This window comes from Carettochelys insculpta, chromosome 1, assembly GCF_033958435.1.
Source record: "Carettochelys insculpta isolate YL-2023 chromosome 1, ASM3395843v1, whole genome shotgun sequence".
Classification (NCBI taxonomy): Eukaryota; Metazoa; Chordata; order Testudines; family Carettochelyidae; genus Carettochelys; species Carettochelys insculpta.
In genome coordinates, this window is record NC_134137.1 from 35,827,679 (window position 1) to 35,844,190 (window position 16,512).

Here is a 16,512-nt window from a genome sequence, read left to right on the forward strand (position 1 = left end):
GCATTCCTACTTGCCATTAATCTTAATTATAGTCAGGTTTACTTTTAATTTGTAAGGAAGAATGGAAGAGTTAGTCATTTGCCAATTTAAAACAAGAATACCCCAATTTATATAGTTTCAGAGAGAAAAAAATCTGCTTGGAAAATAATTGATTTAGCAAACTCCTTTGAAAGGACTCAAGTCTGCAGCCTTGTTAGTGATTCTGGGCTGTGAAATTCTCAAATTCTTACCATGTTCTGAATCTGGAAACTTAATTATGGAGTTGATGTTTCTTTCTGTAACAGTATGTGTGGTATTGATCTGCACTAATGATTCTGGTTTTGCCTGCAACAGTATTCCTTTTGAGCTGTTTTTCCTTTGGCTTTAGCTTAGTATTATCTTTTAAAGTAAACAAATTGTGTTGCCTTATACTAGATAATCATTTAATCTTTGCATGTGGGGATTTCTGTAATTTGATATTAGGCTTTCCAGAATTATCTTTCATCTGTGCCTAGCACTGTTTTCTTTCAATTTCCCAGTTTCCAGAAATTGATTTTTTTTCAAAGTATTTTTATTTATCTGCCTTCATTCACAATAACCAAAGCTGAAGCAGTCTAAATATTATGGGTTGTATCCCTTATGCAACACATGCTTCTTTACAGAAGTTGTTCTTCTAGCTTCAGGCTAATAATAATAAGAATACCGAGCTCTTATATAACATTTTTGATAAGTAGGATCAGGCCTCACGCTCTGGAATTATAAGTCCCTGTGCAGATCTGCAAAAATTTCCTAACCTTGACGTGTCATTCATTTCTTTCTGGAACTGCTAGCTGTCTGCCTTTTTTCGGTGCTTTCTTATGTGCCCTATGCTAATTCACCGAACCATCCTCTTCTCAGTCATATAACCTCCCGACCCCCTGCACATTCATTCTAGTCAGTTATTAAAGTTAGTAAGTAAAATTTTCTCCATTTATACCTTTGTCTTTGGTGCAGTAGAACATAATGGCTGGATCTGCACTTGCCCCCACCTCCAGATAAATATATACAAACCTACTACATAGTGGGCTTGTCTACATTTGCCCCTGACATCGAAGGGGGCGTGTTAATCAGGCTGATGGGTGATTGCTAATAAAGTGCTGAGGTGAATGCACAGCACTTCAGTAGGCTAATTCTCCCCCATGCCAACTTTGCAGCCTCAAACTTTGAAGTGCCGGCTTGCATGTAGCTGTGAGCACTTTGATGTGTCCATGCGACTTCAAAGTCCCTTTACTCCTCAAAAGTTTGAGGCTTCGAAGTTGCCACAGGGGAGAATTAGCCTAACAGAGTTCTGTGTATTCACCACAGAACTTTGTTAGTAATCTCCTGTTGCCCTAATTAACACACCCCCTTCGAAGTTGGGGGCAAAGTGTAGACAAGCCCAATACGTAATAGGTTTGTATGTATTTATGAGGAGGCAGGGGTAACGTGTAGGGTTCCTGATACAGATTCTAAACCATTTGGAAAAAAGGGACTTCCCTTATATTTGTGTCCTATATAGCACATTGTCATTATTTAGCAATATTTGTATTTCAGTGATTCCAAAAATAATTTTCCTTTGCAGTGGTTCTGAGCCTTTCTAGATGTCTGTACTCCTTTCAGAAGTCTGATTTGTCTTGCATTCCCTAGGTTTCCTGGGGCTTCAACTTTCTGGTTTGGTTTTCAGAAAGTCTAACACTGGTCCTAAAAATCCCATAAAACAAACTCACCCACAGTTTGATAACTGCTGATGTATTGTGTAGAATAGTGTAAACAAATCATTGTATTAAATTTTAGCGTGCATTGACTTTGCTAGTGCTTTTTTGTGGCCTGTTATAGAACTACAAAAAAGTCTAGATGAGTTGATGTATCCCTTGGGAGACCTCTGTGTACCCAAAGGGTACATATATGACTGGCTTTGAACTGCTAGTCTCTTGTAAATACTATCCACAAATTAAACTTAATTCTCTTAAATGGGAAACTTCACCATGATTTATTATTTATTTTTTACTATAAACATATTTTGTAAACCCAAAGTACAGAATACTCTTTGGAAATCAGTAATTAGAAACGAGAATCTCTGATTTTAAGCATTGCATATCTAGTTTGCAAGTTGTATAAAAATCACAATTAAAAAGCTAGTATTTGGCACCATTTTACTACACAGTGAAATTTGTCTCCCTGATGCTACAGCAGATTCCATTTGAATGGGATCCCCATTAGGCTGCATCTACACTGAGCTGTACTGCCAACAGCTTGATGTGAATAAGCGGTCTTGAAAATGCTTACATGTGTTAATTTGCATATTTGCATGGCTGATTTGCGTATTCACATGAGATCGCCCTGCTGGCAGAGGCTGCTGCAGGCAGAAAACAAGTAGTGTAGACGTGGTTCTGCTAGTAAAACCCTCCTTTGTTGGCAGCCCATTATCCTTGATTTTTTCCAGGCATAAGGGGCTGCCAATGAAGGGGATTTTTGCCAGCAGAACCACGTCTATGTTACTTGTTTTTTGCTGGCAGCAGCCTTTGCCAGCAGGGTGATCTCACAAGACTATGCAAATATTCAAATGAGCAGCTATTTGCATTTCTGAGAACCCTCCTTTACATCACACTGCTGGCAGCGCAGCTCAGTGTTGATGCAGGAGTAGAGTACTGTTGTAGTTTATGAGCATATACACACATAACAGGATCAGCTGGACACAGTCAACCACAGATCTAAGGCATGGGACTCCACAGTCATTTGTTACACTGCAGTTTTTTCATGATGACCACTGCAACACACTATACCACTCCATTATGAGTGCTCTGAAGCAAATTTGAACACAAATAAGGAAGTAGTCAGTTTGCCTCACTGAGTCCCTGTTCAGATACTTATGAAATTAAGGAAATTAAAAACCATTTAAAATATAAGCAATGATAAATGTTTGTCGAGCATTGATTCGACAAGTCTTGAATGAAGTATAAGTATTCCAATGTATTCTGAATATTTCTTTATCTGAAGAACAACATCATGGAAGCACTTGACAATCAGCCTGAGATATTTAATTGAAGTACCCATTATATCTCTCTCATTGTTTTTAAGAATATATTCCTTTCAGTTATTCAAAATGCTCCTGTTTTTCCGTCGCTGGTTGGTTATCTAAATCCCTGTCTATTCTTATTTTTGGTTCTTTAAGGATTATTCCATATTATGTTGGGGTTCACTAAATAAATCATTTTACTTCAAATCTATTTTCCTTTATCATTATAAATAATGTAGAGCAACACATCTGTTTCTCACAAATGCATTAGATGATTCTCACAATATATACAGCATCTTCAGCTGTTACTTCACATCTCATCCAAAAACATAATATCATATGAGCTTAAATTAAAAAGAGATTTGAAACTGAGAGGATCAGATTGTCAAAGTACATTGTAATTCTAATAAAACACCTTGTGTGTTTCTTTTGACATTTAATTACATAATTCTGCACATACAGCTGCTGTTATATCATTACAGTCACTGATGTACATTCGCTGCCGCAAATATTTCTTGCTTTTGATTTTGTTCAGCATGATATGCTAAGTTAGGTGCTTTAGAATTTAATTTTAAACATTATCAATTGCAGTTTTCAAAGGTAAGACAATAGATGCGGGTATGTGCACTAAGAAAGAGGAGGTTCAGTTCCTGTTGTTTCAAGCAATGTTACGTTTCAGAAATTAACCTTTATATCACCAGGTCTTGACAGTATTTGGTCAAGCAAAAAAGTTGGGAAGAAGACACTGAATTATTGCATTAACTTTACACTGTTGAGGGAAAACATCCTGCCAGATATGCAGAGACTGTATGTCTTGTGTGGGATAAATACACTACATATGTTTCTGGGCAATGGGAAAAGTGATTTGTGGGTAAAAAGTGTGAGCAGAAGATAATGAAATTGAATAAAGCAATGAATGCCTATTTAACTTGTTATCTATACAAGAATCCTAATTCAAGCTACAGTCACCTGAAAGTTTACAGAGCACCCAAAAATTTGTTTGTTTATTTGTTTGTTTGTTTGTAAATAAATAACTTATGAGTTATCCACCAGCTTAGTCAATATTCACTACTTCTTGCTTGGTAGAAGTGAATATTAATAGGTATCAAATTCCCAGACCAAAGCTAATTTTGAAATTCAGCAGGGGCAAAGCATAGTTGTGTTTCCAAAATTAACAGCAGTTCTTCTAAAAAATGTTATTTGACATAACCAGTTGCTCTGAGACATTTAAAACTTTGCGGGAATAAAAGATTTTCCCTGCTGAAAGACGACATGTATAACATTTCAGACAGAACAGTTCTTTGCATAAATTGGTGGTGGTAGCTGGTTGTTGAATTGTCCTTATAAATTATGGAAAGTGTTTTACAATCTTAATAAAATTCACACTGCATCCTAAGCTTTATGTTCTGTAAAACTATTATATTCTTCAAGATGTACAATACTTGCTACAAGAGCCTTTAAGCATGTGGTGAAATTGACATGCCCATGTAGCCAATCAGTCATGTATAGTATGTTATAATGGCGTGATGCTTATACGTAATGGGAACCATCAATGATCCTCAGGTGGATTCACTGAGGAGATCTAGATGAGCCATGGGGCTTGTGGATGAGCCTGATTTACCCTTAGAGAGTGGCTGGGCATTCAGAATTCCTTTCTATCATGAAAGTGAGACAAAGTTGCTGTGGGTACTGGGATTTACGACTGTGTTGTGGCTTCTTTTATTCCTGTGGATTGTTTTTTCAAGCTAAATTGGAGGTGGGGAAAAATTAGGGGACTAGTTTCACTTGTGAACTAGATTGCATCTGTGCTAAGGATATGGGAAAACTATCAAACCCTCTTCTTTGTGAGTAATTGCAATACAAATATATTGTGAACAGTAAGATAGTGGACCAGCCCTGGACTAGCCTGTTCCTGGCATTGAGCTCAGGGAGGCTTTGATCACTGATAAAACAGACTAGAGTTTAAAGCAGATTTAGAGGGGCCCATTTAAACCTAAGGCAAATTGTTCATACATTTTCTTATATGTGGCTTGGGTTTAAGTCTTTTGAGATGAAATTTTAATGATAATGAGCACTTGTGTGTATGCAGGAGTTGCGTAATTGGCATTAAAACAGGTTTGAATGTTTATCCTTTTTATTAATGGAAAAGCCTAGAATGAAGTAAAATTTCTTACACCCCAGATTTGATTCTGTGATGAGTTTGCAGGGTCTTCTATGACATTATACCCTTGTTAGCCGGTGGCCAGGTAATGTGCAGTGAGGTACTCCCCTGGGTCCTAAGCAACCCAGTTTTTTACTGTTAGAGGAGGCAGCTCCTAGCACTCTCACCCACGGCCAGGCTGTAGTAACCAAACGGTTAAAGTTCTTTTTGTTGTGTCGGCTGTGTTGCAGTGACAAAAGGGTAACCGGGTCAGGCTCAGAGCTTAACTAGTTACAAGTTTATTTAAGCTACAGTTATAAGCGTGCGGTTACAAAAGGCTATTGTCTACTTCTTATATGCTAGCAAAGTACAGGTGTTAACAAGTTACGTTACAATCCAATACAAAGATATCTGTTACCATCTAACACAATGATATCTTGACACAATGACATCTAGTTACAGAGCTCTAATTCTTTAGCTGTGCACAAAAAAGTCGGAGACTTAGCATGGGTGTATCTTACCCTCTCTGCGTCTCTCGATACCAGCGTAGCCAAGCTGGATCGGTCACTCAATTCCGTGGAAAGACGAATACGAGGTTGGGCGTCCCCAGTTGTGGACCTCGAGAGGCAATCACCTGACCCGACCAGCAGGTAGTTGGTGGAATGCACTCAAAGTTAGAGTTCTGCTGGGCCCATCTTTTATACCCCTCTGGGTTACGTATTCTCTTTCTTATCTATGGTGCCAGATCATACTGGTCTGTCTTTGTGACGCCAATAGTGATTACTTCACTAGGAGGGTAGTAAAGCAGTCTAAGGCTGTGTTTACATGAGCCACAGAATCACAGAATCATAGGGCTGGAAGGGACCTCAGGAGGTCATCTAGTCCAGCCCCCTGCTTCAAGCAGGATCAACCCCCACTAAGTCATCCCAGCCAGGACCTTGTCCAGCCAGGACTTAAAAACCTCAAGGGATGGAGAATCCACCACCTCTCTAGGCAACGCATTCCAATGCTTCACCACGCACCTGGTGAAGAAGTTTTTCCTAATATCTAATCTACACCTTTCCCTCTTCAACTTCTGACCATTTCTCCTTGTTCTGCCATCTGACACCACTGAGAACAATTTCTCAGCCTCCTCTTTAGAGCTCCCCTTCAGGAAGTTGAAGGCTGCTATTAAATCACCTCTAAGTCTTCTCTTCTGTAAACTAAACAAACACAAATCCCTCAGCCTATCCTCATAGGTCTTGTGCTCCAGACCCTTAATCATTTTTGTTGCCCTTCGCTGAACCTGCTCTAGCAAATCCACACCCTTTTTATAGTGGGGGGCCCAAAACTGGACACAGTATTCCGGATGTGGCCTCACCAGTGCCGAATAAAGAGGAATAACTACTTCCCTAGATCTGCTCAAAATGCTCCTCCTAATGCATCCCAGTATGCCGTTAGCTTTCTTGGCTACAAGGACACACTGTTTACTCATAGCCAGCCTTTCATCCACCATAACCCCTAGGTCCCTTTCCATCGTACTGCTGCTGAGCCAGTCGGTCCCCAGCCTGTAACAATGTTTGGGATTCTTCCGTCGCAGGTGCAGGACTCTACACTTCTCCTTATTGAACCGCATCAGATTTCTTTTGGGCCAGTCCTCCAATTTATCCAGGTCCCTCTGGATTCTCTCTCTACCCTCCAACATATCTAGCTCTCACCCTAGTTTTGTGTCATCCACAAACTTGCTGAGGGTGCAATCCAGTTCCTCATCCAGGTCATTAATAAAGATGTTGAATAACACCGGCCCCAGAACCAAGCCCTGCTGCACTCCGCTTGAAACAGACCACCATCCAGATATTGAGCCATTGACCACTACCCGCTGGGCCTGACCATCAAGCCAGCTTTCTACCCATCTTATAATCCAAGGATCCAATCCATATTTCCTTAACTTATGGACAAGAATGTTGTGGGAGACTGTATCAAAAGCCTTGCTGAAGTCAAGGTATATCACATCCACTGACTTCCTCATGTCCACAGAGCTTGTTACGTCGTCATAGAAGCTGATCAGACTGGTGAGGCAGGAGTTACCCCTGGTGAATCCATGTTGGCTACTTTTGATCACTTTCCCCTCTTCCAAGTGCTTCAAAATGGATTCCTTGAGGATTCCCTCCATTATTTTCCCAGGGATTGAGGTAAGGCTGACGGGTCTATAGGTCCCTGTATTGTCCTTCTTTCCTTTTTTAAAGATGGGCACTATGTTTGCCTTCTTCCAGTCATCCGGTATCTCCCCTGATCTCCAAGAGTCTTCAAGGATAATGGCCAAAGGTTCAGCAATGACCTCTGCCAATTCCCTCAGTACTCTGGGGTACATTAAATCCAGACCCATAGACTTGTGCACATCTAGTTTTTCTAGATAGCTCAGAACCTGTTCCTTCCCCACAGATGGCTGCCCTCCACCTTCCCATACTGCATCATCTAGGACCATCATTGGGAAGTTGACTTTGTCTGTGAAGACTGAGGCAATAAAAGCATTGAGTACTTCAGCTTTTCCTGCATCCTCTGTCACTAGGTTACCTCCCTCATCCAGTAATGGCCCCACACCTTCTCTGATAACCCGTTTATTGTTCACATGCCTGTAGAAACCCTTCTTGTTACTCTTCATATCCCTTGCCAGCTGCAGTTCCAATTGTGCTTTCGCTTTCCTGATTACTGCCCAGCATTCTCCAGCTGTATGTTTATACTCCTCCTTAGTCAACTGTCCTCGTTTCCATTTCTTGTATGCATCCTTTTTGAATTTAAGCTGACTAAGGATTTCCTTGTTAAGCCAAGATGGTTGCCTACCATGTTTGCATTTCAGAAGGGGCATGTTAATGAGGGAGTTTGAAAGATGGTAATGAGGTGCTGCCATGAATATGCTGTGGCAGCTGCAGTGATTCAAAAGTGCCACTTTCGAATTGCATGCCACCCATGTGGTTGGAAGCCTTTTGAAACAACCTTCCAGTCTTTGAAAACTCCTTCTTCCCAAAACAAATGGGAAAAAAGCAGATTTCGAGGTCCTGGGGGTCAATTCAAAAGGCCCCTGGCTACATGAGTGGTGCACGATTCGAAAGCGTCACTGCATAATTGCTGTGGCCGCCATTATGCTAAGCAGGTGCTGCATATTCATGGAAGCACCTCATTAGCATCTTTTGAACTCCCTCATTAACATGCCCCTTCCGAAAGGAGGGGGCTCGTTTAGACACAGCCTAATAGGTTATCTAGAGAGGTGGTGGAATCTCCATCCTCAGAGATTTTTAAGTCCTGGCTTCACAAAGCCCTGTTTGGGGTGATGTAGTTGGGATTGGTCCTACTTTGAGCAGGGGGTTGGACTTGAAGACCTCCTGTGGTTTGTTCAAACCCTATGTTTCCTGCAGCAGTTTCTTGTCAACAGCATTTCTGGGGCATGTGCATAGTAAAAGAGATGAGAAAGGTAACCATGATATTGCTTCAATATGTACCACCGTTCTTTTGATTTGCACTCTGTCTCCCTGAATGTATCTCTTTGTTATGGGAACTGTTAATATTCAGTTGCCTTTGTAGTTCAAACTGATATGCTGAAAGTTACTTTAAAATAGTACTATCTAACCTATGCATGCTCCTTGTATTAACGAAACATAGGAATGTGTATAAAAACAGCCTGCATCAAATTATACTTAATCAGCACCAGTTTAACAAAAACAGTATACCTTTATTTGTGTATAGAAGATATCTTTGACAGTAGCTGGTTGAGATTATGATATCCTGGCATTCCATTCTACAACTATTACAGCTTGGATGAAAATGCTTCAAAGTAAAGGAATGCCAACAACCAAATAACACAATGAATGGTATATAAACAAGTTTCTCTTTCTTGATCTACCATATATGTCTCATGTCTTTTTGATCCCTTGTTCTTGTTAGGTCATAGAATCATATGATTTAGAACTGGAAGGGCTCTCTAGAGGCCTTCTAGTCCAATCCCCAGCACTTAGTGCAGAATTAATGGTTATCTTTTCCAGTGAGGGGCAAGCTGCAGCCTGAGTGCCACATACAGCTCATCAGGATAACCCACCAGTGGGCTGGAAGACATTTTGCTGATGTTGACCATCCGCAGGCATGGCCCCCTTCAGCTCCCAGTGGCTGTGGTTTACCATTCCTGGCCAATGGGACTGTTAGGAAGTGGCATGGACTGCATGGTCATGCTGGCTGCTGCTTCACGCAGGTCCAATTGACGCGAAAGGGTGAACTGTGACTAGTGGGAGCTGGAGCAGGGGGAGGATGCCTGCGGATGGTGAATGTAAGAAAACTCTTTCTTGGCCCGTATGAAGGGCCCAGGTCTATGGCATCTATGTTGGATCCCTCACTAGCAAGCTCCAGATCAGAAACCACTAAACTTTTATACAACATTGAGGGGCACTTACCAAGTGGCTGAAGTAATAAGTATGTGAGTAGTAGCAAGGCAAGTTTCAATGCCCTGCTCTAAATTTTGAACTACAGATGCTATTTAGCTGAGGTACATGTTTCCATCTCTTAGACTAGTCTTCACTCGCCATCTGGCTAGCTAGCGGCTTTTAGCATAGGTAACCGAGAACATTAATATAGGACTCCAAATATTTTCCAATCTGCTCAATATGTTACTGTTAAGAGTTTCAGCAGTCACGGCCAGCATTAATGCTCATAGCCTAAAGGTTCATAAACTGATTAGTCAAACCATGTAAAAGATGAATGCTACCTGGTAGACCTGGGATATGTTTTCCCATCATCTATTTGGTCAATTCCATTCCATACAACAGCTTACCATCTGTTTAAGTTTGCTGAGTGCTTAATTCGTTATGAAAAAATAAAAGGGCCATTAGATGCTGAGGCATAAGATATTTTTTTCTATTTTACTCATGCAGTAAGCGTCCCTGAGGGGCTGAAGCTAAGAATTGCCAAGCCCAGCTGTGCTGGGGGTCAGCCTTGGCAATTCCTATCAAAAACAAAGTTTGTTCCTCTGTCACATGGATGATGTTGAAGAGAGAATGTTACACAATTATCTGTTTACTGAATTTCTTCCTTGTTGAAAATATGGCTCTGATAGCAGTAGTTGACTCTGGTGTTGACCTTTGGGGTTTTTTTGCCCACCACCTGTACAGATTCTCTGCCTGCTACAATAAATCCCTACTCTGATTACATGGTTAGAATCGCCTTCATCCCAGTCCATAATGCAAACGTTGAGAACTCCCCCCAGCATTCTCAAATAGAAGCCAAACACTAAATGGGACAAGGAGACAGGTCTACTCTTTCACTTTTAAACATGCAGTGCCTTCAGATCAGGACTGTAACATTGTGTAGTGGCATCTACTCCCGGTGCTCTCACACTTCACTGAGCAGGCCAACCAATCTGTTTCTTTTCATACCTTACTGCGCATTACATATTTATTCCAAATGATTCTGAAGGGCTTAAAGGAATCTGCAGACAGCCCCTGGGTACAACCTACAATGGTGTAGAATATCTTCCTCGCATTTCTTCCAGCAGACTAGGTTAGCACAGCCAGTGAAAGTGGCTGACAAACTTCTCTCAATGGAAAAAGCTAGCTGAAGAGTCCAGTGGGAGGTAACATTTCAGCTCAATACAGCCTACTGAATTCTAGCTCTAGTTAGCTCACTGGAACCATTAGTTTACCTCTTAAGAGCTGTTCTTTGCAGCCTAGTGAGATGCTGTCTTCCTCAGATAGTGCATATCTCATTTTGCTAAGTGCTCCAGGGGAAGAGATAAGATGACACCCTGACAGAAGGCTTTCTCTTCAAAACATATAAATATGTTTTGGTGTTCTCAGTCACAAAGTCAGAAAGTAAGAGTTATGATAAGAAGCCACCATCATGTGATTAGTTTTACTGAATAATTAATTGCCACTGTTGTTGCTGGGGAGAAGTAATTAATTATGAGAGGTGATTATAGCTTTGTTACCCCAATGTGAACATGTAAATGGGTCTGTTCTCTCCTGCCTGATATGAAGCTCTAAAAACAATAACATTTGGAACTTGATAGATGATTAATTCAATCCCTTCACTCTTCCCATTCATACAATGTACACAGAGGGAATACAGCGGTGCATAATGCAGAGAACAACGCTTCCCATGGTCAGTGGAGTACTTCATGCAGGCATGGAATACTTAATACAGTCAGTCCAAGTTGCTGGAGGAAATTTAACTGCTTATTTTAAAGAAAATATTTCCTAAATGTTGTCATAGCCTTCCCTATCAGTGCACCAAGCGCAGATGAACTCCATTGCTTTTGCAGTGACGATCCAGGCAAGGAGATTGGGGCCTCTGTCCTCCTCTACTGGCTGGTCACATGACCTCTAGGTTAATCCTTAAACTGAAACTGTCAGAAGTTCATGTTTTTAACCTGGCAGGTGCTAAATTCAAACCTTGCTGATATTCAGTTCATTTTTGGTGTGGCGGGGAGAGGGGTTGTTTACAGTTGACCAGGCAGCACAGAAGGATAGTACCTTTCTTCCACCAATTCAAGGCAGGAGAAACTGAGACTCTGGATACCTTTTTCAAACATATCTGTAGACTAGCCTATTAATTTTTATATCTTGCTGGTGATTTTGACTCTGCAGTGTAAAAAGAAACATGCTATAAGCAGTAAGGAAAAAAATCACCTGGATCCCTTAGCTTTAGGACTAATTCCTTCTACTTTCTCAAACTCTCTTGTGATAATAGGTGAAGGAAACCTTTGGAGGTGAACTTCTAGATATTTACTGGGTTCATAGAGTTCTTCTGCAGAATGGAAAAATAGGGTTCCTTGTTTGCGCCATCAGACATGGCCACAAGTTTGCAAACACTATGATTGTCACTAAGTTTTGAATCCAGGGTCTTGAGCACCAAAAAACACAGGCCACTAACACTTGAGCTAAGTAAAAGCTTTGTACCCCTTAAGCTGTTATACACCCTGGGGCCAGCCAAAAAAGGTGAACACGATCTGATTAGATTTTGATTACATTTGCATGAATCTACGTCACACAATAATGCAGAACACTGATTCATGTTAAATATGTATTACATAATGTTCAGAGATCAGATTTATAATATTTTAAATATTAGCAGTTTATCAGTAAATACACTGTGGCTTCATCTACACTTGCCCCTTTCTTCAAAGGGAGCATGGTTATCATGCTGATGGGAGGTTACTAATGGAGTGCCACGATGCATATGCAGCACTTCATTAGGCTAATTCTCTCCTGTGGCAACTTCAAAATGTCAAACTTTGAAGTGCCCATGGTTACACAGCATGCCAGCACTTTGACGTTTGATACTTGGAAGTTGCCATGGGGGAGAATTAGCCTGATGAAGTGTAGCATATGCATCGCAACACTCCATTAGTAATCTCCCATCAGCATGATTACCAAGCCCCTTCAACGAAGGGGACAAGTGTAGACATAGCCTGTGTTTCTTATCTCTACAAACAACTAGCTACATCTATTCAAAATATTTTAAAATTGTGAAGGTCAGCGTCACAGTGGTCATTTTTATTATTGGTGGCAGTTTAGTGAAGTCAATTTCCTGTCGATGGTGTAGCTAAACCGGATTCAAAATTGATTGAAAATAAAGTTTGAAAAGTAAATATCTGCTCCGTCTAAAAGTATGAAACGTACTTCTATCTGAAGTAATGAGAGGACCTGACAATCAGGCTTGGTTGTAAGACCTAAGGCCTAAAGTCTAGGGCCTGAACAATAGTGGGTTAACTTTTCTAACATAAAGGAAAACTAAGGCTGTGAGCTAAAGGTAAGTGCTTCTCCAAGGAATTTGGCAAAGACAGGGCTAATATTGCAGAAATATCCATACCTGATAATAGAACATCTTCCTTAGTACCAGTATACTCCCCATAGATAACAGGACATGACAACCCAGGCTCAGCATAGTGTAGGGATAACACCATGATGGATAGTGTTGTTTTGATTGTACCACCATCTACAATGTAAAGGGTGGCATATGGCTACATCTAGGGGAGTCACCTGGAATATGTAATGCATACATAAGTTGTTTGTTCCTGTGTATAAAAGTGTCACTCAGAAGGGCTGCATCGAGTGACCTAGGGGATGATGGATCCCTCTTGCTTCAGATGACTCACATCCATTGTCATAGTATATTCATGTGCTAGAGTTAACTCCTGACATCTAATTGTGATGTCTGGAATGTTAGAGCCATGTGTCAATGACAATAAACGTGGTTCCAGTGCCTTCATACCTTGCCAGATTTGTGGCTAATGGGGGCTCTTGGAAGTCTGTGGTGTGCTCTACCTGCAGAGACTACACTGCATTCTGATGAGAGCACATGCACACAGCCAAAGGTTATCAACACAGAAGGGAGCAGAACAATTGTTAGAGCACCACACCAGTAATAGTGTCTGACGACAATATTGTTCAGTGCTAAAACTTGGATGCAGATCTTATTTAATGCTATACTACACCGGGACTGGTAGCTATTTTGCTTGGTGGAGTGTTTTGGTAGGTTGATCTTCTCTCATTAAGCACAGCAGCGTGCAAACACCGGACAAGGCTGGAGAATATTTCACTTTGGATTTTACTTCTTCTGTTTGACATGGCTGATGCCCTTTTGTTGAGAACCTCCACTCAGAAAGAAGTTTTAGCTTTTTTAATTGTATGTAATAACAGTGCTATGCAATCACTCTCATATTAAGTATGTAGCTGCTGTGATATTAAGTAGTCCTTTGTCTCAATGCGGCTAGAGACAAGAGTGTAGAATTCAATAAGCTGAGAAGTTAAACATTTCAAGTGCCCCGACTATCAGCTGTGGAATGAGTGTATTGATAATCCTGTGTCTGATACTGTCAGTGTGGACACTTAAGAGGGTGTGCTACTGTGAAAAGGAGTGCTTGAGTTGTTGAAGTTTGACGAGCATCAATTTATCACACTACAGATCTGTAGGTGGTTTGCTGTAGCTCATGACACAGCTGCTAATGATATCATTTTAGCTTGGTTCTGCACTGTAAGTGGTAGCTTTAAACTCATCATAACCCTGTGAAACACAATACTTTATTCACGTTCAGAAGATACTCAGACACGATATTCTAGCTAAGCATGTGATTTAGATGAGTCAGATCCAATCTAGCTATGAAATCACAGGTGTGCAATCACAGGTCAGGGGATTCTGAAAACTTAACTAGAAGTGATTAAAACATTTCAGAAGAAAAAAATAAATCACAGATTAGGCGGGCTTCTGAGGACTACTATACAGGGCTACGGCATGTATCAGCCCTGATGAAGTATTCAGTTCATTATTAGGAACTCCACTGAAGGATGATTGAAAATGATAAAATTTTATCTGATATCAGCATGTAAGAATGGCCTCAATTTGTCAGGCCAAAGGTCCATTTTCCTGGTGGTATGAGCAGCAGGTATGCAAACAAGGAAAGGCATTGCCTTCCCACAATCACCTACATTCCCCACCCCATAGCATTGCAGCCCAGCTCCCTGGTCACCTGGGTTCCCTGGACTGTGGTACGGTAGCCTGGCTGCCTGATGGGACTGGGGCCATAGGGTGGCAGCCTGGTTCTCTCATTGCTGGAGACTGCTGGGGCCAAGGCACAGCAGCCTGGTTTCCCATCCACCCGCGAGGGAAGGATGTGGAAGAGGTGGGGCTGGAGTTTGCCTTTGATACCTGCTTCTGCATCTGCTGTGCATGCCCAGTATCCTGCCTTCTATCAGTGACCAGTGCCAGGTGCCCCAGAGGAAATAAACAGAACAGGTAATGATACATCCCATGTCACTCACTCCCAGTAAAGAAACACTTAGAGGAAAAAATTAAAGAGACAAGCAGACAGAGTAAAAAGATGTCAAAGCAATGGTGGCTGGTTTTCCAAGTTATGATGTGAGGAATGTGACTGTCACTTGTAAATCTAGTGACAAACTTTGCATGTGCACTGCTGGAACCACAGCCTGTGTGTTCCATTGAGTGAGTGCACATCTCTACATATAACATACCGCAGATGGTGTTTGAGATACCATGGATAAACTTTTCAAAAGTCACAGTGCTGAAGCTCCTCGCTCACTCTTGAAAATGGGACTTCAGTTGAAATCAATGGGACTTAGACATCTAGTTATGATTGAAAATACCACCAGGACCCTAAATGCATCCTTGTGTGACTAAATAACATTGACAATCTGGCCGCTGAGGCCTGAGGCTAAAAAGCCTAAATAAAGTTCTATTTACATTACATGAGATTTAACTTTTTAAGTCACTTAGGGTAAGTTTTTCATAATTATATCTGGCCTTTGAAACATTTTATATACGTTTGACATAGCAGACAAAATATCAGACAGTTATAGAGAGGTAGTTCTTGCATGTAATACCCTGGCAAAAATAACATGTCTCCTCTATAGAGATCATATTATTCTATGTTACTATATTACAAAATGTTAAGGAATGGGAAATGATGTTAAATGAATGAGACTAAATAAAGAAATAAAAGTGGAAATCAAATGAACCCCTCCAAATAAAAACAGCAGCCAAAAAAATTTGCTGTATTTAATCAACCCATTTGTTGATTATAACAAAGCTGATGGAACAACCATGATCTTTAGCTCTTTGATTGATCATAAAATAATTTCAGTTACAGAGTCAATAAGAAAATTTGTTCAATCCTGACATTATGAAACCCAAAAGACTAAACACATAAGTAAGTGCTCTGCAGGTGAATCCAAACGAATCATTTATGTGGGTGATTCAGAGCAAGAATCTGTAAAAAAAATACTTGCCATAGTTGTTAGCCATCCTGAAGTTATTCCAGCTTAAGTTGATATACTGAGCATGGGTATTGGTAAGGGGTGACTATTTGCAATAGTATGAACTAATCTGAAAAAATAAAGTCTACCCAATACTGTAGTTATTTAATTAGTATCTTTTATACAGTCTGCTTCAACTGCTCTATCTTCTGTAAAAATGGAAAATGCAAATTCATAATAGAACTTTTCTCACCTCTGTTGATCATTCTTATCCTGGCTCAGTATTCTTCATATGATTCTTATAATTTGTCAGTCATTTAAGATTTTGGGTAAATGATTTCTACAAATTTAGTATATTGTAGGGTTTTGTGTTTTGTTTTGAAATGAGTTTTGACCAAACTGGTATAGTGGTACATTCAAAGAAAGTTTCAGATTAGTCAATAAAGTATTCATCAATCAGAAAGATCAGTAAATCAGCTAGCATGAAAATTTAGTTAAACAGAGGAAGACAGAAAACCTGTTATTAACTATTTTTGTTAACTTTTAAGTGTCAAACCCAAATCATCTAGAAAGAAGGATTTTGGATATAATCTTAAAATCGAGTGCTGTCATGTTTCTTTGATCTCTCT

General features: G+C 40.4%; 1 protein-coding gene across 1 annotated transcript in view; it reads left to right on the forward strand.

Annotated features, from left to right (window-relative positions):
* Window positions 1-16,512, forward strand: part of CNTN5 (contactin 5) — an 850,947-nt gene that overhangs the window by 280,211 nt on the left and 554,224 nt on the right. The gene's annotated exons all lie outside the window — the stretch shown is intronic.